This window comes from Lithobates pipiens, unplaced genomic scaffold, assembly GCF_037356315.1.
Source record: "Lithobates pipiens isolate NorthernLeopardFrog02 unplaced genomic scaffold, aLitPip1_a1.2 Scaffold_3, whole genome shotgun sequence".
Taxonomy (NCBI): domain Eukaryota; kingdom Metazoa; phylum Chordata; class Amphibia; order Anura; family Ranidae; genus Lithobates; species Lithobates pipiens.
Window position 1 is genome coordinate 202,515,782 of NW_027507790.1, and position 22,455 is coordinate 202,538,236.

The 22,455-nt window shown below is 43.4% G+C and overlaps 1 long non-coding RNA gene across 1 annotated transcript; it reads left to right on the forward strand.

Annotated features, from left to right (window-relative positions):
* The first annotated feature begins 10,401 nt into the window (after positions 1-10,401).
* On the forward strand, positions 10,402-20,793 carry LOC143940894 (uncharacterized). Its single transcript, XR_013263951.1, has 2 exons — positions 10,402-11,716; positions 19,834-20,793. It is a non-coding gene; the product is annotated as an uncharacterized LOC143940894 (long non-coding RNA).
* Positions 20,794-22,455: the final 1,662 nt, after the last annotated feature.

Genomic DNA, 22,455 nt, shown 5'->3' on the forward strand with positions numbered 1-22,455 from the left:
AAAAGACTAGGACTACACCTTATCATCCACAAGGAGATGCCCAACCTGAGAGGTTTAATCGGACCTTACTAAACATGCTTGGAACTCTAGAGACAGAGAAGAAGCAACACTGGAGCCAACACATATCAGCTCTGGTGCACGCTTACAACTGCACCACAAGTGATGTGATGGGTTACTCCCCCTACCGGCTCATGTTTGGGAGAGAAGCAAGATTGCCGGTGGATCTGGCCTTTGGCATTTCCCTAGACCATGCCTCTGCTACCTCCCACAAGGGATATGTGGACCGACTTAGACACAATTTGAAAGTGGCCCATGAACGAGCTCAGGCGGCCTCGGACCAAAGGGGAGCCCACAACAAGAGGAACTTCGATCTGAAGGTTCGAGTGCAAGACCTGCAGCCTGGGGACCGTGTACTGCTACGCAATCTGGGGATCCCTGGGAAGCACAAGCTTGCTGATAGATGGAGATCGGAGCCCTATGTCATTTGCAGAAAGCTACCTGGATTGCCTGTGTATAAGCTAAAACCAGAGGGGAAAGTGGGGCCCTTGAAAACTTGGCACAGGAATCATTTGCTCCCGCTTACTGAAGCAGTCAGAATACCTCCACTGAGAAATCCACCTGAATCTGTTTCCATTCTGGATACCCCGGGACCTAGCACTCGGTCTCAGACCTCCCGGGTTAGAGATGGACAAGATTCCCAACAAGGTGAAGGTGGAAGAGGAGAGCTTGAGTGGCTGTGGCCTTCATCAACTCCAGGAAATTCTGCCATAGATCTCCCACCTACTGAGGATACACAGGATGGGACACTGAACCCAGAAGCTTTCATTCCATCTAGTGGTGTGCCTGAAGGCTGGGAAGATATCCCTAGCATTTACTCAGAAGAGGAAGGAACCAATGTTCCAGAACCAGTGATGCTGTCAGAATGTGTTCCTGAAGTAGAGCCTGTGGCACCAGAGCCTGAAGTCCCAAGAGAACAGAGAGCTCGCCGAGTTTTGAGACCCCCCAAGAAGCTAACCTACTCTCAAATGGGAGAGAGCTCTGAGGACTCTGTTGTGACTGCTAGAAGAAGTGCTGAACGCTCTAATCCTTCCACTGACCATTTGGTGGAGGGCAACCCCAGCTCACTCTCTGGCACAGTTAGGCAGGCCACTCATGTCAGTGTGACCTGTGGGACAGGGAATCCCACCTCTGAGTTCTGGTGGAAATTCCCTGTACCAACATCATACTCAGCACTTTCAAAATTGGTACAGGATATGTGTTAAAAGTTTATCTTTGGGGACCAAAGAGTTTAAGTGGGGGGAGTGTGTAGCGGGGTCTCTTTAAGAACTATAAAACTACTGTTCCCAGAACCCCGCTGGTTCCCAGGATGCTTTGAGTTATGCCCCAGAGACTTATGGGGGAGGAAATATAAGGAGGGGGAGAGGCCTAGTTCGCTCTCTTTGGACACCCCCCTCTCTCCTAGCAAGAAGAGGTCTGTGCTGAACTGCTGAAAGCACAAGGCCTGAAGCCTGGGCCTTGTGCTCTTTTCCAAAGAGCTCTCTGCCAGCTTAGTTGCACCTGAGAGACATTTTCTCATCTTTGCTGCAGTACACCAGAAGGATTGAAGACTGGGAGGTCGGTGGATTCCTGTTCCTAGACGAAAAGGCAGAGAAACCGGACTTGGACTTGTCCGAGTGGTGAGAGCTGTTTAAAGACAGATGCTTTATCTTTATTATACGTTTGGATTACAAAGTTGTTCTTCAAGTGCACCACCGAAAGATTGCTAGCGAATATTGTTTTACTGGACTTCCATTTAGATCAGTCAGGCCTGACTGCATAGGTAGACAGTGCTGGGTGTTTACCCATGTGGGGAAGTAGCTGAAAAAGGGCAGCGCTAGAGTTGCATAGCAATACTTTATTATGCTGATCACTCTGTTTATCTTTATTACTGGTTACTGCAGGGACCTGATTATGTGTTGCAATCCAAATGTTTGATTCATGTTATTCCCTTTATAAAAACAATAAGTAAAGTCAGTTATATACTTTCAAGGATTGTCTATGAGCTTGAGTTATCCACCCACGCACACACACATATTTAGAGTATAAGCGATTTAATGTGTATTGCTAGATACTAACTGTGCCAAAGTGGGTAGTGCAGATTGCCGGGGGGTTGGCGGAGCTGTGCTCAGGACCCAAACCAAACTTGCGGCCCTCTTAAGTGAGGGTATCGCTATACTTGGTTTTGTCCGTCCAAACTTGGTTTCAGCGGACAGTCCGCTCGTGTGTAGGCAAGTTGGACGGACTAAGTATGGCGCATGCTCAGAAAGGATTTACACGGCCGAAGGTTGCATTGCAGTGTATAGGACATCGTTTTTCTAGTCCCGTCATACGTGCTGTACACGTCATCGCGCACGCTTTCAGCGGACTGTCTGCTCATCGTGTGTGGTCAAGTCCGTTCATGCAAATTTTGAACGGACTGTCTGTCGGATTGTCTGACGAACTTAGTTGGCCAGACAATCCGCCCGTGTGTACGCGGCCTAAGAGTACAGAATAACGATCATTGGTTTTAGCTGTTAGTAGGTTGTTTGTGAGTTTTAGGAGAGCAGCTTCTGTGAAGTGCTGTAGACGAAATCCAGACTGAAGGGGATCAAGGAGGTTATTCTCAATGAGGTGGTCGCTCATTCGTTGTAGAATAAACATTCAAGGAGTCTGGAGGCAAAAGGGAGTAAGGCGCTAGGACTTAGATTGTTAAGATTGGTGGGGTCCAGTGAGGCCTTTTTTGGTATGGAAGTAACTATTGTTTTAGTGGCTTGGGGAAAATGCCAGTAGAGAGGGAGAGGTTGAATATATAAGTTAAAGAGTGCAGGATAAAGTCAGAGGGTGACTGTAGTATTTGAGAAGGAACAGGATCCAGGGGGCAGGAGGTTAGGTGTGCGTTAGAAAAAAGTGTAGTGACTTCCTCTATGGTAGCCGGGTTAAACATGAGTATTGATTGTGCAGGAGGACAAAGAGTGTACCGTGAGGGAGCTATCTGTAGAGTGGATATCTCGAGACAGATTTTATCAAACTTATTTTTAAAGTAATTAGCAATCTCCTGGGCAGTGAGTAAGTTAGTGGGTGGAGGTAATGGAGGACGAAGTAGAGCATTAAAGGTAGAAAAGAGTTGATGGGGACTGCGTGAGAGGGTGTTAATGAGAGTGATAAAGTAGGTCTGTTTGGTAGTGTGGCGGCAGGAATGGTATTTTTGGAGGGCAGATTTATATTAGCTGACATCTTGCTGTGACTTAGTCTTACACCACAGGCGCTCAAGGACGTGGCTCTGTTTTTTGAGGTTTCTGGTATTGTCTGTCTGCCAGTGTTGTAGCAGTCAGGGCCTGATTCTGTGTGTTGTGAGTGGGGCCAAGGTATCCAGAGTGGATGACAGTGAACTGTTGTAGATAGAATTGGCAAGGTTGGGCGGGACAAGAATGAGAGTTTGTTGCAGAGACAATCAGTGGCAGAAATAGAAGAGAAGGGTTAAGATGGCAAAGTTTCTACGTGTAATTGTTCAGTAGTTGGATGGCAAGGAGGAGGAAGACAAGAATAATAAGGTGGTGATCAAAGAGAGGAAAAGGAATGTTGGAGAGGTTGCGCAGAGTGCATAGGTAGGAGAATATGAGGTCAAGGCAGTTGCCTTCAGAGTGAGTAGAAGCATGTTTCCATTGTTTTAGGTCAAAAGAGGAGGTTAGGCTCAGAAATTTAGAAGTACAGGGGGTCCCCGGGTTACAAACAAGATAGGGACTGTAGGTTTGTTCTTATGTTGAATCTGTTTGTAAGTCGGAACAGGTACATTTTTTAAGTGTAGCTCCAGCAAAAAAATCTATTTTTAAGCTTTTTGGATAACATGGGGAAGAGTTATCACCCCTGTAACATTTGTTTAGCTGTCTGTGCCCCTGTACAGAAGATTTTACCTCACTTTCTGTCCCAATGATAATTGGATTTTGAAAATTTTGGGCTGCACCTTTTCCCCATATTAACTCTTACAGGAGAGAATTTCCCTTCCTAGGGGTAGATTTCCACTTACTTCCTGTTATCTCCCTCCGTTTGTAAGTAGGAGTTGTTTATAAGTCGGATGTTTGTAAGTAGGGGACCCCCTATAGCGAGAGTGTTAAGATTAACAGGGATGTTCAAGTCACCAAGATCGATTGTTGGAATTTCAGAAGAGAGAAAGTAGGGTAGCCAGGCAGAGAAGTCATCAAGGAAGCTTGGTATCAGTCCAGGAGGCCGATAGATCACAGCAATTCTCAACGTAACTGGAAAAAATAGACAAATAAAGTGAGCTTCAAATGAGGAGAGGGACAGAGATGGGGGTGGATGAAGAACCTGAAAACTGCTTTACTATGATAGGAGGATTGCAACACCACCTCCTTTCCATCCACTAGACCTGGGAGAGTGAGTTCAAAGGAAACCACCATGAGAGAGGGCAGCAGGAGAAGGAAAGTCAGATTCTTGAAGCCAAGCCAAGTAGGTTGAAGAAATTTTGTGATAAATAGGTCATGGACAGTAGAAAATTTGTTACAAACAGAGTGGGAATTCCAAAGGGCACAGGAGAGGGGGAGGCTGGTTCTAGGCAGAAGAGGAAAAAAATAATAGATTGTGGATTGCAGCTGCTGTCAATGGATAGGGGGTGATAGGTATGTTGGCCAAAGGTAGATGATGGCGGTCCAGGTTTTGGGTAAATATCTCCAGAAGTTAGGAGAAGCAGAAAAGTGAGTGAGATGAGATGTGACTTATGTGGGCAGGGGACATTTCCCAGTGTCCTGGGGGTTTTATTGCTGTTGGTCCAGAATTAGCAGGAGCTAATGAGTGCAGTAATAAGTAAGTGAAGGAGACAGAGTTTAGAATAGAATGCATCAAGATAAAAAATCTTCACCCTTTACAAGCAATTTAAGGACTGGCCGATTGCTGTTAGCGGTGATGTCTATTTTATCCTAATATGATGTTAATTGATGTTTGCCTTTTTTAAATGAGTGACAGGCATTTTATATTTCTACTGTTCCTATGCTTGGAGGAAGTGCTACCATGTACCATCCACTGAAAGCTTGGGTTTAATTTCCAGACCAGTTGAGCTGATCAGTGACTAAGCTGAAACATTGCCTATAAAATGCAATAGATCCTGCATAGTGCCTTCTTTTTAGTTGCCATTGTCAGCTGTGGGGCAGAAGCCAGCTACCCAAAGCGTACTGTTTAGTAAGTGCTGCTGCTTTACCGTGCAGAAAAGGAGAAAGTTGTAATAGAACAGCCACCCAGCTGCTCTACGGCTTAACCAGCTTCCAGACAGGGGAATGTGCTTTTGCACAGTGGGTTGATTAAGGAAATTATGGAAAGGAACATGTGTCATATTTAAAAATCTAAAGAGTTAACTATAACCACTAAGTGCCCACTGTAGGTGAATGTCCACACTGGGTGCACCCCAGGCTTAGACTGCACCCCTGGCTTAGGATGCACATAGCTATGATAGTATCTCATTGATTTATGTATCCCTTACCACTGTATCATGATAAAGAGTGAACAATAAAATGAGCAAAGAGCAAAGTCATTAAATGGAACTGTTGGGATATATGTGTACCTATTTCTATTATCCAGTAACTGTACTACAGTGCCCTGCAGAGCTTCTCTTGTGGGATCTTAACCACTGGACAGAGTGAAATCTGTTTATGCTTCCTCTATCAAAGAGCCTTTCATCTCCACAAAGCAAATTATTAACACATTCCATTGCAGACATGGGGGTGGATGCCTGGCCTTGAAAAAAGTTGGCCAAAAATGAACATTTTTTATAAACACTTTAATGATATTAAAGGGCTTCTTGCCAAGGCCCTTGTGCCTAGTGGAGCACTGCAGGCTGATTGTTTGTCTGCAGAAGTCCTGTGGGTTGAGTCTTTTGTGTCTAGGAATTTTCAATTTGAAAGGCAGCGGTGTGGGAGGTGCTGCACCCCCCATACTTTCAAGTGAAGCATATATGGTAGAATACTTAAGCTCATTAATTTTTTTTTTTGTAGATGAATGAACATAATCCCCGGTATCGTATTGTTTTTCAGGCACTCAGAATAGGAAGATCATAATAAATCAGGGTATAGTGGTGCCAGTAACTTTAAAGAACTTCTGAAAAATGTAAATAAGAAATTACTAGTTTATTTATATTTAAAGAACTACTACTATTTTAGCTTAAGGGTACTTTCACACTGCTTTGTAGCAAAATCGCTGTAAAAATGCATATGCGTTTTTACCACAATTTTGCTGTGTTTCAGATGCATTTGTTGTATGGTACGTTTTTGGATTGCCTGCACCTGTGAAAAATAGACATGTGACTCAAAAACGCACCTAAAACAAGATTTTACTGTGATTTTTCCATTCATTTCAATAGGAAGCTGCGTTTTTGGTACAGTTTTCAAAACCGCACCAAAGCTGCAGCATGCAGGACTTCTCAAAACGCACAGCACCTGTAACGCAGTGGTGTGAAGCTTCCCATAGGATTTAAAGGGAAACATTTTTCTTGTGTTTTTCTTGCCAGGAAAAAACTGAAAAAAGTATCAGTGTGAAAGGGCCCTAAATCAGCTAAACAAATTCTGGGAATATTAAAATAAAAAATATTTAAAGACATACAGTTTTTTTAGAAAGCAGTCACAAGATGAGCAAAAAAGCCTGTACTCTGCCAGCATACTCCAGAGGTCCAATACACCCTACTGCTGAGTCAGAACCAGAGTTTTCCAATCAGCAGGGAGTCTTAAGTTTGATAAATGCAGTGCTATGGGTTGGACTTAGCAGGGGGCATTTTTCATCTCTGCACAGAGATCACTGCTTCCACGCAGAGCACTGGGGTCTTTCTCTGCTGCATGCTGGTAGGTGACAGACTTTTCCACTCAAGATTTGGTAACCTTCTAAAGAAGACAAATTGTAAGACTTTGAACACCTTTTCTTTGCCCCTACTATAGATTTGCATATGCACAAACTCACCCATCCATCCATGTCTTTATGCTTTATTTTCTTGAGAAATCACTTTGAAAATACCCCCGTGCAACGTTGCACCCAAATCAAATTGACATCCTTTTTTTCCCACAAATAGAGATTTCTTTTGGTGGTATTTTATCACCTCTGCAGTTTTTATTTTTTGCGCTATAAACAAAAAAAGAGAGTGACAATTTTGAAAAAAAAAACATTTTTTTTTACTTACTGCTATAATAAATACCCCCAAAAACTATATATAAAAAAAAAATTCTGCAGTTTAGGCCGATATATATTCTTCGATATCGAGTCCGCGGGGCACGGTCACGGAGCAAGCGGCGTGTGCTCCCCACCGGCGGCACGCACGATGCCCACAATGCTGCTTCCTAAAGGGGACGTACCTGTATGCCCATTTGCGCAGCCGTGCCATTGTGCCGACGAATGTCGTTGTGTACTGGACAGCAAGCGGTTAAGCATGCAGGCTCCTCCTCCAGATGAAAGAAAAATTGTCCATGAAGATGCCTGGAATGTATGACATCACTTTGGACTAGGTGAGAAACTAGGAAGCAACTGAAGAGACGTGCAAACAAAAACAAATAAATATAATATACCTTTCTATCTGTTAACTAATGCTAGCAGCTTAACCACTTAAGCCCCAGACCATTTGGCAAAGACCAGATCACTTTTTGCGATTTGGCACTGCGTCACGTTAACTGACAATTGCACGGTCTTGCGACGTGGCTCCCAAACAGAATTGATGTCTTTTTTTTCCCACAAATAGAGCTTTCTTTTGGTGGTATTTGATCACCTCTGCGGTTTTCATTTTTTCAACTATAAACAAAAAAATTGCGACAATTTTGCTATAATAAATATCCCCCAAAAATATATAAAAAAATATTTCTTTCCCTCAGTTTAGGCCGATACGTATTCTTCTACATATTTTTGGTAAAAAAATCACAATAAGCATTAATTGAATGGTTTGCGCAAAAGATATATCGTCTACAAAATAGGGGATAGATTTATGGCACTTTTATTATTTTTATTTTTTTACTAGTAATGGCGGCGATCAGCGATTTTTATCATGACCGCGACATTATGGCGGACACGCCAGACAAAAATTGCATTGATTACCATAAAAATATCACCGGCAGTGAAGGGGATAACACTAGGGGGCAGAGGAGGGGTTAATATGTATCCTATTTTGTGTTCTAACTGAAGGGGGGATGGGACGATCTGTCAGTTTCCTGCTCAGAGAACCGGCAACTGTGTGCTTACACACACAGCTGCCAGTTCGCGGTGTGCCCCGAGCGATCGTGGGAGCCCGGCGGCGTTTGAGACCGCCAGGCACTCGCATCGGCTCAGGAGCGAGGGGGGACACGCGCATGCCCCTTAGTGCCCCGCTTATGTTACCGACTAACATAATGGAGATTCGCGCAGCTGAGCCATGCTGCCACGGTACAACTGCGGTGGCTGGTCGGCATGCGGTTAAGGATTAAAAATAGTTCAGTTCCGCCTTCCACTTGACCTCTGGAAGGTTTTACACCTTGCATGACCAGGGCATTTTTTTGCTATTCAGCACTGTGCTACTTTAACTGACAATTGCTCTTTCATGCAAAACTGTACGCAAAAGTTATATTCTTTTTTGACACAAAAAGAGCTTTCTTTTGGTGATATTTAACCACTTTAGCCCCGGAAGGATTAATCACCTTCCTGATCAAGGCCTTTTTTGTGATACGGCACTATGTAACTTTAACTGACAATTGCGACATTGTACCGCATAAAAAATTGACGTACTTTTTTTCCCGCAAATAGAGATTTCTTTTGGTGGTATTTGATCACCTCTGCGGTTTTTATTTTTTGCCCTATAAACAAAAAAAGAGCGAACATTTTGAAAAAAAAGCAATATTTTTTACTTTTTGCTATAATAAAAATCCCAAAACATGCTGCCATAGAGTTACACCTTCGAATCTCCCTAAGACTCTTTGGGACTACCAGAACGCCAGACCACCTGCCATATTATTAATATGATATGCTCCTACCCATCTACCCTTTTGTAAGTGTCTTTAACCCTTTTGGGAAATATAACGTTTTACTTCTACAATTAGAGGCGCCTTTTTTTCTTTCCATCCTCTCACCCACCACTTAATCTCCAGAAGAATTCTGTGGAGACTGAGGGGGCCCCCCTTCTAGAGAGGTCGCCGAAAGCATCACAGGGACTGGTGGGAGGGCTATTTAACCATTGCTAATTCTTCTAGCAGGGCCTGAGCCACTGAGACCAGGATACCAAGTGTACCCAATCTATACTGCACCCATACTGCACTCTGTACCAAAATTACTCCAAACATAGACTGCACCTATACCAACCCTTTACCGCATTAGATTGAACCTTTATTGCATCTGAACCACATCTACTTTGCACCTGTACTGAGAATATACTGTACCTAAACTGCATGCAGGTTAACTGAGACTGTCATTAAGTGCATTGATGCTATTAAAGGACCCCAATGATAGCTGGCAGAAGAACATCTCAAGAACTGCCCCTCTTTTAATAATTATTCTGTAAGATCCCTGTGTTCTCCTGCCCCCTCCGCTACCATCCTCCTTTTCTTTAAGGCAGTGCCTACCCAGTCAATCCAGGACTAGCTATTAGGTACCTCGTAGTAGAGCCTGACTTGTAGGAGACTTCTCTTACAGCTCTGGTTCAGGAGCCACCGTAATGGGGACAGTGGTCTCATGAGCACAGTGGGGTAGGAGTGACTGTGGAAGTTGTAGCAGCTGGCACCGTAGCAGGGTGATGATCCTCCAGGGTAGGCTGGAACTGCAGATGACAGCAGGAACAGAAGCAGGTCAGCGACCTGAAGAGCTGATGGATGCAGGAACAGCAGCAACTGGAACTGGATGAGATAAGCTGGGTAACATGGCAAACACACAAGCTAGCCAGCAGGTAACAAGTGCAGCTGCAGTACTTTTAAAAGCCCACTGGCTCCAAACAGCACTAATATGCACACACGCACTCATGCACACCCGCCGAGCACGCACACGCACCTGAGGCGCATGCTGGTGTACACAAGTTGTCAGTTGTTCAGTTTTCCCAGGAGCGCACATGCGTATGTGCACACGCATGTACCCCCGTTCTGTCCTGGTAAGTCCCCAACACTAGCATTGCAGCCATAAATGTGCTCTGGCAGTATAGTTCCAGCACATTAAACTTTACTACTGCTCACTACTGCCCTTGAGGTGGCCTTGCTACTGTTTATTCTGGCCTGGATGCCAAATGTCATCTTATGCCTAGTCCTTACTGTTAATAATTTTCATTTTGTATGCTAAATTGTGTTATTACATTGTTAATACATGCTATGTTTGCCTAGTTACCAACCATAGAGAGGACAGTATATTAACTTTTCCTTTACTACCTGGTTTGGTGCCTGTTTTCTTTGATATAACACTACTATTGGGTATTAAATATTACTTTCAGTGATTTCCAGTGGCATTGTATGTTTGTACACTCAACCTGTTGTGTCAGAGAGGCTGAGGTTTCTGAGAAGGTTCCTGAGAAGGTTGAGGCAAAGAGCAAAGGAATCATCCCATACAGTGGCTCCTACGGTGTACATATATAAAAGGGAATCTAATGTTATGATACTTTTGTTGTTGAAAGAGGAAATTTATACTTTAATGTCATGCCTTTTTTGATTCAATATTTGGTCACTTAGCCCTACCCAGTCAAACATATGTAGAAGGAAGTAATTTGTTTAAATCTTGGCACTTTCTTCAGGTGTTAAGGAAACAGTTATCCAGAGTGTCTACAAGATGATGTACACAGCTTTATGAGTGCAAAAGGAAATCGCTTTTTGCAAGGGTTTATATCTTAAGACATCCAAAAACATCTGCTGGCTAGATACTTGTACAAAATGTTTCTAAAACAACAAAGCAAACACTTTTTTTATGTGTGTAGAGCAGGGGTCTCAAACTGGTGACCCTCCAACTGTTGCAAAACTACAAGTCCCATCATGCCTCTGCCTGTGGGAGTCATGCTTGTAACTGTCAGCCTTGCAATGCCTCATGGGACTTGTAGTTTCGCAACAGCTGGAGGGCTGCCAGTTTGAGACCCCTGGTGTAAGGTGACCAAATAAAACACTACAATGAGAAATATAAATTGAATAATACCCCAAAGGCCTATTTGTGGTTGCCTCGGCTGTCCACTCCAAACCTTGGCATGAGGTTATCTAGAACTGAAAACTTTGCTCACTGGAAAAGGCATGTCCTTTTGTTGGTGCTGCAAGAGAAATAACATTATGATCAACGAGTGAAGGGTCTGAAAGGGTTAACAAGACTGAGACATTACAAATAGCTGACAAAAAAATATCTTTCTTTTAGGGTCTTGTTTGTCACAATGGCTACAGGTTAAGTAGGTTCCGGTAAGAACTGGTTGTGAAATTATGTTTTCAGACAAATTCAAATGTCAGCATCTCATGACCTATGAACTAATTTAAATTATGTCTGAGATGCTACATGTTTATATAGGATTTATGTGTCATGTGATGAACTCTGTCCTCTCTCCCTCCTTTAAGTTTAGCAATGTTCTATGTCTTTATCCTGTATAAAGGTACAGCCCATACTACCATTAACCTGAGCATTTTTTTAAACCATTTTCTCTTGTGGTCATTTGAGTGCTTCCGGGACTCCGACAGTTTCTCACTGATCGTCCAGACATCTTAGCAGAATTGACCCTTGGCAGCAGGTGGAATAATCATCTGAGGTAAGTGAATCGTGCCTGCTTTGTTGATGCTGTTCTTCTTGCCTGGGCTTTGACAATACCGCATCCTTGTATAGTGCAAAATTGTAGAGAGGTTAATTGGAAACTGCTGTGCTTTTGGGAAGCACATTAAAGTAAAAGCCTTTGGGAGACTGATTTGAAAATAGTAAAAATAGAGGCTCCTAAGGGAGAAGCCGAACGGATGATCAGGGGGACTCTACCAACCTTTTTTGCTTCTCTTTCTATCACTGTATAGAGTTTAACAATATTGTTTAAAGCTTAAAGATTTTGTTGTACATTGCAAGAGAGTCCTGTAAGGTGAGACAATGACCCTCTGTAAGTTTGTATAAGTTTGTAACCAAATTAAGAATGGGTAAGGGGGAAGCAAAGAATACCCCTCACCTAATCCCGGAGAGACGTGTAAAGACGGCCAGAGTATGTGGAATGGATTATTTTTTGATAAATTCTTTCATAGACGATGTCAGAATGCACATGCCAGCAAACATAATAATCCATCTGTTAGAACTCTTGGGCACAAGCTAAAACTGATTGCCTTTCATGCTTGTAAGAATTGTGCACTGGCTAATAGATATGGGCATGCGCAAACTCGTGCACAAGTACAAATTGTCGACCATCCCCATGTGCACCGACGCTTATGTGCCAGACACTGGCACCAAACAGACTATTTAAACCCAGCCAGTGCTCAGATTCAATGCTGCCTTCAGCCTCCTGTGTATCTGGCATCCTGTGAACTTGTATCCTGCTTCCAGTTATCAACCTGGCTTTTCTTGACCATTCCCTGAACTCCACCTGCATTGACCTCAGCTTTTCCAGTGACCATTCTTCTGTCTGCTTCTTTGGCTCCAGTTTCACTGATCAGTTCCAGACTCGGATTGCTTCCTGACTACATTCCTGTTTGTGACCTGTACCCGATTCTTCAAGTCTGTGTATGACCCAGCCTGCCTGACCCTGCTACCCTGCCTGCTGTCACCAGCACCAGCTACCTGCCTACCTGTCTACCTGTTGAAGCCATCTGACAACTTCACCTGCCCAGCAAAGACATCCACCCTGCTGCTAGCAAGACTTTCTGGCACTCATGCGACTCTGTACTCCTGCGCCTCCTGTCTACACTATCAGGGCCCCGACTCTTCAAGTCTGTGTATGACCCAGCCTGCGTGACCCTGCTACCCTGCCTGCTCTCACCAGCACTAGCTACCTGCCTACCTGTCTACCTGTTGAAGCCATCTGACAACTTCACCTGCCCAGCAAGGACATCCGCCCTGCTGCTAGCAAGACTTTCTGGCACTCATGTGACTCTGTACTCCTGCGCCTCCTGTCTACACTATCAGGGCCCTGACTCAGGTATAAGAGAGGCATTTCTCATCCTATCAGTCTCTGCTACCAAGTACGTGATAGACGATCTGCCCGGATTGACTGATAGTATGTACAGTAGATCTAGGGGGTAAGAAAGCTTTCCCATGGTACACAGGAGTCCCCGAGTGGGACACGAAGTACATGAAGGAGGCAGGAGAAAACTGACTTTGTCACTGGAACTGTACTCTTACATCATTCATTCAGGATAATACCTTCATGCCTGGTAAATCTTTTAGGAAGAGATTTAATAGGAGTCTTAGAAATTTCAATTTTCTTGAGTTGAAGAGGGGGAGTAGCCATAGAATCACCACTGTTCTTTCAAACTGAAGTCCCTCCCCCATTTCCACAGGACCCCCCCTCTGGGCTAAAGACAGTCTTGATGTAGGCTACATTGTATGTACCCCTTATAAAGCCAAACTAAAACAAGGAGTATCCCAAGTTTACCACTAGCAGTATCATCTCTCCAAAGAGAAGGAGTAATGCATCAGACCCATTATTGACCAATTCCTGAAACAAGGAATTTTAATACTGATTATATTGCCTTATAATACTCCTATAAACCCAGTCAAAAAGAGTGATGGATCATACAGGTTTGTGTAGGATCTCCGAGCCATAAATAACCTTGTCATTCCAATTGCCCCTATTGTACCTGATGTGCCATCTCTCATTACCTCTATAACTGCCTCGGCGGTGTGTTTTGCAGTTATTGATTTAAGTAACGCTTATTCTCCGTCCCTGTTGACGAAGAGACACAACTACTACTAGCTTTTTCCTATAGAGGGTGCCAGATAACCTGGAATTGATTGCCCCAAGGATATGATTCTGTTTTACTGTTAGAACATCTAGCACAGACAGGTCACAAATTGTCTAAGAAAAAGCTGCAATGGTGTCAGGAAACTGTTGAATATCTTGGTTTTACTCTGTCTCATGGTGAAAGGTGAATTAGTCACAAGAGAGCTACAGCTCTCATGGGTCAGCCCCGCCCACATACCAAGAAGGAAGTGTTAACCTTCTTAGGTATGTTTAGTTACAATGGATACCTGATTGCTCCTACTATGACAACTTGCTGAGACAAGCTGCTCTACCTCACAGTCCTAACCTTGTGAAATGGAATTTTGAAATAGTTCATTCTTTTGTGTATCTTAAAACTGCTATGGTAATGTCTCCAGGTTTGGGATTACCTGAATATTGCAAAGTGTTTAATTTGTTTGCAAGGGAAAACTTTAAAACCATGGCTGGGGTCCTTGTACAACAGCATGGAGGAAAGATGAAACCTGTAGCCATTTATTTCTAGAGTAGTCCCAGGTGCGGTACAAGGCATGCCGGCATTTCTGAGGGCTTTTGCCTCTTGTGCCTTGGCTGTAAAAATGGCTACATCATTTACATTAGGTCATCCTACGGAAATACACACCACACACCAGATTGTGTATCTGCTAAAAAATACCCAACACATGTCTGCACAATGATTAAGTGGATATGAAGTCATCCTCATGAGAAACCCCTCCCCGCAGATAAGGTACAACGCCCCCATGGCAGGCCCTGCCCCCATCTTGAATGCCCTGCTTGGGATAAAAGGTGAACCAAGTTAGTCCCCACCCATGATTGTCTAGACATTGTACATCAGGACACATCACCTTGAGCTGATTTATTTTCAAGTCCCATAGAAGGAGCCATGGGCGTCCGCAGAACTTTTTTCAAGGGGGGGCATAATTTTAGGGTCACCTATGCGCCATCCCTTTTCGACAATGTCATTATCAGATTATCATGGTCAGAGACTGCAGACTTAGTACAATCCCTAGGATAGGCAATGGATAATGGCCAACAGGCCCTCTTACCAGACCCAGCGAAACAACACCAGTGATCCCTCCGGCTGGAAGATCGCTCATGCGCCAGTGGGGCGACTCTGGTCAGTAGTGTAGCATGTATGTACCCTGGCAGTGACTCAGTCTTTCTCTCTCTGGTGGTGCTGGGCAGCATGGCTCTCTCTGGTGGTGCTGGGCAGCATGGCTCTCTCTGGTGGTGCTGGGCAGCATGGCTCTCTCTGGTGGCATTGGGCAGTGTAGTTCTCTCTCTGGTGGCGCTGGGCAGCGTGGCTCTCTCTTTCTCTGGCTTCTGCCCAGCACAATCCTTGTTCTTTTTCCTGTAGCACCCTCTCCCTCAGCTTTTTTCCCAGGCTACAGTCTCTCAATCTCTCAATCAAGCTGTATCCTCCTCCCTGTGGAAAATGGGGCCACCAATCTTTGGGACTACATGTCCTATGATTCTCTCCTCTCCTAGTCTCTTTTGATTGTCCCTCAGTTATGGCCAATAGGGAAGGAACAGAACGGGCAGGAACAGTTATGGCCAATAGGGAAGGAACAGAGCGGGCAGGAAGCTGGGCGAGGAACCTGGTGAGAGCCGTCGTCTCTTCTCCCTGACAGGAGAAAGGAGGGCGTGGCCGGGGTAAACCTGATAGCACCGCTGCCGAGTTCTCTGCTGGACTGAGCACGGAAAAGAGTCCGCAGTCACGCTACACTGATAGGGGGGCTTGGCAGAACCTTGATGGTGTCACCCCACTGGCAGCTTGCACATGGGTGTGGGCTGCCCACACCCCGATAGGGATGGAACTGTGTTGAATTTAAGATCTCATCCCTGATTCCAGGGGGGGGGCACTTGACCCCCCTTGCCCCTACCTGCGGACGCCCATGGAAGGAGCACACATTGTGTTTGTGGATGGGTCTTGCTCTCACCCAGATGATCACACCTCCTATGCAGGCTATGCAGTGGTAAAACTACTTGACATAGTGATAGAGGCACAACCCATCCCTTATAAATCAGCTCAAGCAGCAGAGCTTATTGCCCTCACTAGAGCGTGCCAGCTTTTTAAAGGACAAAAAGTGAACATTTACACAGATTCCAAATATGCCTTCGCAGCCACAAACAACTTCAGAGTAATTTGGCAGAGGCGTGGTTACATTACTGCTGATGTATAATCCATCACCCACTCCTCCCTGGTTACCGCACTGCTCGAGGCTATCACCAAACCTAGTAAGATAGCATTCTTTAACTGTAAAGCGCACATAAAGTAATGATGACATTTCAAAGGGAAATATACTGGCTGATGCCGCTGCTAAACAAGCTGCTTTGACGGTCCCAGCTTTTATCCAAATGTCCCCCTTACACCCCCAGCTTTGCCCTGGAAACAGGTTTTGCTGGACCTACAGGCTATGGCTTCACCAGAAGATCTGGCCTATTGGCATAAATAGGATCTGACAGGGTTATTGCCAAAGAGGGGAAACCAGGCATATCAACAGCAAGTGCACCTTTATTCATCTCACAGTACCATGGCATAGGACATAAATAATGGAATGCTACAGCTGAAATGTTAACACAAGACTTCCGCATTCTACATGTATTACCCCTATGTAAATCTTTTGTGTCCAGATGCATTGAATGCATCAGAAATAACCCGGAAACACTAAACAAGCCCAAACATGAACATCTACTGTATCCTACCTCTCAGTTTACACATAGTTACATAGTTAGTCAGGTTGAAAAAAGACACAAGTCCATCCAGTTCAACCATAAAAACAAATAAATAAAATTTAAAAAATAACCGTACAATCCAAATACCCAATTGTATGCCCACAATTGATCCAGAGGAAGGCGAAAAAAAAAAAAACCCCAGCAGAGCATGCTCCAATTTGCTACAGCAGGGGAAAAACAATCCTTCCTGATCCCCATAAGAGACGATCGGATTTTCCCTGGATCAACTTTACCTATGTTAGTACCTAGTTATATTATGTACCATCAGGAAAGTATCCAGGCCTTTCTTAAAGCAATCTACTGAGCTGGCCAGAACCACCTCTGGCGGGAGTCTATTCCACATTTTCACAGCTCTAACTGTAAAGAAACCTTTCCGTACTTAAAGATGAAATCTCTTTTCCTCTAGACGTAAAGAGTGCCCCCGTGTCCTCTGGGTTGACCGTACAGAGAACAACTCAACACCAAGTTCACTATATGGACCCCTAATATATTTGAACATGTTGATCATATCCCCCCTTATTCTCCTCTTCTCAAGAGTGAATACATTTAGTTCCTCTAATATTTCCTCATAGCTGAGCTCCTCCATGCCTCTTATCAGTTTGGTTGCCCTTCTCTGCACTTTCTCCAGTTCCCTTTTTGAGAACTGGTGCCCAAAACTGAACTGCATATTCCAGGTGAGGTCTTACTAATGATTTGAACAGGGGCAAAATTATATCTCTCTCTCTGGAGTCCATACCTCTCTTAATACAAGAAAGGACTTTGCTCACTTTGGAAACAGCAGCTTGGCATTGCATGTTGTTATTGAGCTTATGATCTACCAAAACCCCCAGATCCTTCTCCACTATGGATTCCCCCAGTTGTACTCCCCCTAGCATGTATGATGCATGCATATTCTTATCCCCCAAGTGCATAACTTTACATTTATCAACATTAAACCTCATCTGCCACATAGTCGCCCAATTAGACAGTGTATTGAGGTCGGCTTGTAAATTGGAGACAACCTGTAAGGACGTTATTCCACTGCATATCTAGGTGTCATCTGCAAAGACAGAAATGTTACTTTTGATCCCAGACCCAATATAATTTATAAAGATGTTAAAAAGTAAGGGTCCCAGCACTGAACCTTGGGGTACACCACTGATAACCTTAGACCATTCAGAGTAAGAATCATTAACCACTACTCTCTGAATTCTGTCTTTTAGCCAGTTTTCTATCCATTTACAAACTGATATTTCCAAACCTGTAGACTTTACCTTACACACGAGCCGTGTGTGCGGAACTGTACCGACGCTTTTGCAAAATCCAAGTATACCACGTCCACTGCCACCCCTCTGTCCAAGGTTTTACTTACCTCCTCATAAAAAGAAATCAGATTTGTCTGACAACTTCTGTCTTTCATGAATCCATGCTGTCTGTTGCTTAAAGTGTTTTTGTTAGCAAGAACTCGTCGATGTGGTCTTTTATTAAACACTCCAGTATCTTCCCAGCTATAGAAGTTAAGCTAACAGGTCTATAGTTACTTGGTAAAGACTTTGATCCCTTTTTAAATTTAGGCACCACGTTCGCCCTGCGCCAATCCAGTGGGACTATTCCCGTCATTAATGAGTCCCTAAAAATTAGATACAATGGCTCTGAAATTACAGAGCTCAATTATTTTAGGATCCGTGGGTGGATGCCATTAGGGCCAGGTGCTTTATCCACCTTTATTCTGTCTAAATATTTCTGGGCCATATCACTTTTGAGCCACTGTGGATCATTTGGGGCTGTGTCACTATCACCCCCATTATGGACATGCGCTCCCCCATGCTCTTTTGTGTACACAGAGCTGAAGAAAGTGTTTATTAAATTTGCCTGCTCTTTGTCCCCAGTCACCAACTCTAGATTATTTTGTAAAGGGCCTACATGCTCAGACTTGTCCTTTTTACTATTAATATATTTATGAGAATTTTTTTGTGGCTTTGTCCTACTATCTTTTACATTCTGTCATTTGTTTTGAATTTTTGCATCCTTGATTTCCTTTTTACATATTCTGTTAATTTCTTTGTAACATTTCTATGATACTAGTGATCCTTCATTTTTATATTTTTTAAAAGCTCTTCTCTTATTGTTTATAGATTTTTTAACTTTGGCCGTGAGCCACATAGGTTTTGTTTTTAGCCTTTTAAACTTATTGCCCATGGGAATATACTTTGCAGTGAGGTCCCAAACAGTCTTTTTGAAGAATTCCCATTTCTGTTCTGTGCCCATTGAAGCGAATATTCTCTCCCAGTCTAAGTCCTGGAGAGTAGCCCTCATCCTTGGAAAATTTGCTCTCTTGAAGTTAAGTGTTTTTATCTTACCCGTATGTATTTCTTGTTTAGTGCTAAAATCAAAGGAAATCATGTTGTGATCCCTGCTACCCAGGTGTTCCTTTATCTGGACATTAGTAATAAGCTCTGCATGGTTTGAGATTACCAGGTCCAACAGAGCTTCATTCCTAGTTGGGGCCTCAATAAACTGGACCATAAAATTGTCCTGTAATAGGTTTATCATTTTTTGCCCTTTAACTGTCCCAGCAGTGCCATTACTCCAGTTAATTTCTGGGTAGTTAAAATCCCCCATTATTATCACTGTCCCAGCCCTCTAGAAAATTGATTTCACTCACATGCCAAAATTTAGCAAAATACAGGAATATTTGTTAGTGACAGTGGACATGTTCTCCAGGTGGGTAGAAGTTTTTGTATGTACCCCAGAAGATGCAAGGACAGTTGTAAAAATTCCTGACTCAAAAAATAATACCCAGGTGGGGATGTCCATTGCAAATAAATTCAGATAACGACCGGGCCTTTTTCTCCAAGGTATGTCAGAAACTAGTTAAGACTTTGCAAATAGAGTGGAAATTCCACATTCCATATCACCCGCAGAGTTCAGGTATAATTTAAAGAATGAACCGAAGCATTAAAGATAAAATAAGGAAGGCTACAGGTGGCACATTTGCCAAAAGGAAAACTGTGCTGCCTGCGGTTTTAGCAGAAATAAGAATGACCCCTTCCAATACCAATCACTTGTCCCTTTTTGAGATCCTGGTGGGTTGACCTTTTCCCACGGCCTGGATAAGGAAACCCTTGGTAATAGAGCAGGGAGATCTGAGTTTGATACAGGAAGTATTTTGTCAAAACTTGATTAAGAAGCTAAATGGCATCTACGGTAAAGTATTCTCTTCTTTTCCATTACCCTCACAGGAACCAACACATGAGTTCCAACCCAGAGTTGTGGTCATAATTCACCAGCTGAACTGGACCAAGAAGCAAGATTACCCTTTTAGCCCACCCATTAGCGTAGTCGCAGCGACCAGAACCGCTGTCCCCATGGATCAATCCGGAGCCTGGACCCATGCCGAGAGGATAAAGAAAGTACCACAAAGGACCCAGAAGCAAGACACTGATAAAGGAGGTGAAGCAGGTGATGAAAATCCTCGAAAAGCGAATGAAACAGGTGATAAAGACTGAAAAAGACGATCACTTCTCTCACCACAGACTTCTGGTAAAGCCTTGTGCCTACTCTGTATGCTGGCACTAATGGTGTTTCTGCCCACATGGATCATTACTAACTGTATCTATCATCCTGAGGACTTGGGCCCCCTAAAGGCCATATGCAGCCCCCCTTCTAATGGAACAGTAACTGGACAAAGGAGGAAATCCAATGTGGAGAGTCCAAAGGACTCAAACCCCCCTACTGATAAAATGCTGTTCAAGCTTATTCAATGTATCTGTAATCATACAACACAACCAAAGGATCCCACACAGATAATCTTAAGTGATCGTGGTGAAATCACTTTGTGATTTAAGAGGGGATTGAAGGGCGAGAAAGAGTTAGCAAGACTGAGACATTAAAAATAGCTGACAGACAAATATCTTTCTTTTAAGGTCTTGTTTGTCACAATGGCCACAGGTTAAGTGGGTTCCAGTAAGAACTGGTTGTGAAATTATGTTTTCAGACAAAATCAACCGTCAGTATCCCATAATCTATGACCTAGTTTAAATTATGTCTGAGATGTCACGCTACATGTTTATATAGGATTTATGTTTCATGGCATAAACTCTGTTCTCCCTCCCTCCTTTAAGTTGTGCTATTTTCTTTGTCTTTATCCTGTATAAAGGTACAGCCCATACTACCATTAAACTGAGCATTCTTTGAAACCATTTTCTCTTGTGGTCATTTGAGTGCTTCCGGGGCTTCAAAAATTTCTCATTAATTGTCCAGACATATAAGCAGAATTAACCCTTACAATGAGGTGTTTGTTTTTGCTGCTTAGTAGAAATCTAACTACAATGTCAATGAACAAGTTGAGATACAACCAGCAGAAACAGGTAAGAATTATCATCTCATTGGCCCAAGCCTTATTTAAAGCATTTCTAACCCCCAAAACAAAAACTAAATGAATAATACACTTCCTGTCCCTTTATGGCTTCGCTCATTTCTCCACTGCACCAATGGTTGTCACGCCATCTGGACTACAAACATGTTCTTACTGAAAATATTGTAATCTTGAAAATCAAAACTAAAGCGACCACCACATCTAAGGACTGGTAAGTTTGGAATACATTTTAAACCAAACCAACTGACAGCTGTTACTAAATACAGATTCACAGCTGCAGAACATGCTTAATAGTTTGCATTTTCTGTTCTGTGGCCTCGATTCTATGAACGACCTTAACCCCTCAGGCACACCAGGTTAAGCAAAAAGGGTATTGTACTATTATTAAGAGCACAAATGTAAATATCCTGCACACCCTATGGTTCGTTATCAGGAAGCAAACACCAAACTGGTTACTGAACAAGAAATTCAATATATTGTTAAGTAAAGTAGATGACAGTATGCAAAAATGAACATGTCAAGAGTAAATCTAACACAATCTTCTAGACAATGAATCCACTATATTGTAGCAGCTTAGAATAGGGATCTATATGGTTGGATTGATCTGTACCTGATGATCTACAAATCAGCAATAAGCAATAGCATGTATAACAGTAGTGATTAATGGAAATGGTGATCAACACTGCAATATCTTTTCTGCACACAGTAGACAATACTGCTTAGAGTGCACTCTCTGTGACTGACTACACAATAGTTCAAGGTTCCCCTTAATAAAGACAGCAAGTAAAGTTCTTGTAGAGCAGCTATTAGAGGAGACAGTCTTTTGCCTTAGTTCTTCATATGGCTAGCGTTGTGGCCCAGTCTTTATGGTGGTACACATAACTACAGTCCCAGTAAAGTCTGCATGTAGTCGTAAAGGCCACCAGTTTGATGGCCAGTCCTGTGTGCTCAGTCTCTGCTAGGAACAACAGGTCTATGGTGGCAGTGCCCTCTCACCAGTGCTCGTGCTACAGCCACTTTGGTTCCACTGTCCAGGAATTAGCTTGCTTTTGAGTTGAAGGAAGGTGAAGCAGCCAGTTGGGAGAGGGGGTTCTGTCAGAGGGGTGGATTGGTGGCTGTATGGACTACTTGTCTAGAGCCGGGGACCCTAAGTTAGGGCCCACTGCATAGCAGAACTCTCCTATGGACTGGGTCTGGACCACAAGTGTGCGAGGCTTCGCAACGTATACAGCAGCTACCCCCCATGACTTTGGGTTGAAAAGTCAAGTGTTATTTCAAGAGTTCCTCAATGCTGTAAAGGTTGAGAAAAGCTGTGCTAAGTGAACAGAATGTGTTGGCACTATAGGCTCCTGCTTTTTATTGCTTCAGCTTGAACTTACATGTTGGCTTTTTGCAGAAATCCTACTCATTTAGAGATGAGCACTAGAAAGAGAATTTACACATGATATGCTGCCATTAGTATATAAAACAACAAATTGAAATAGAA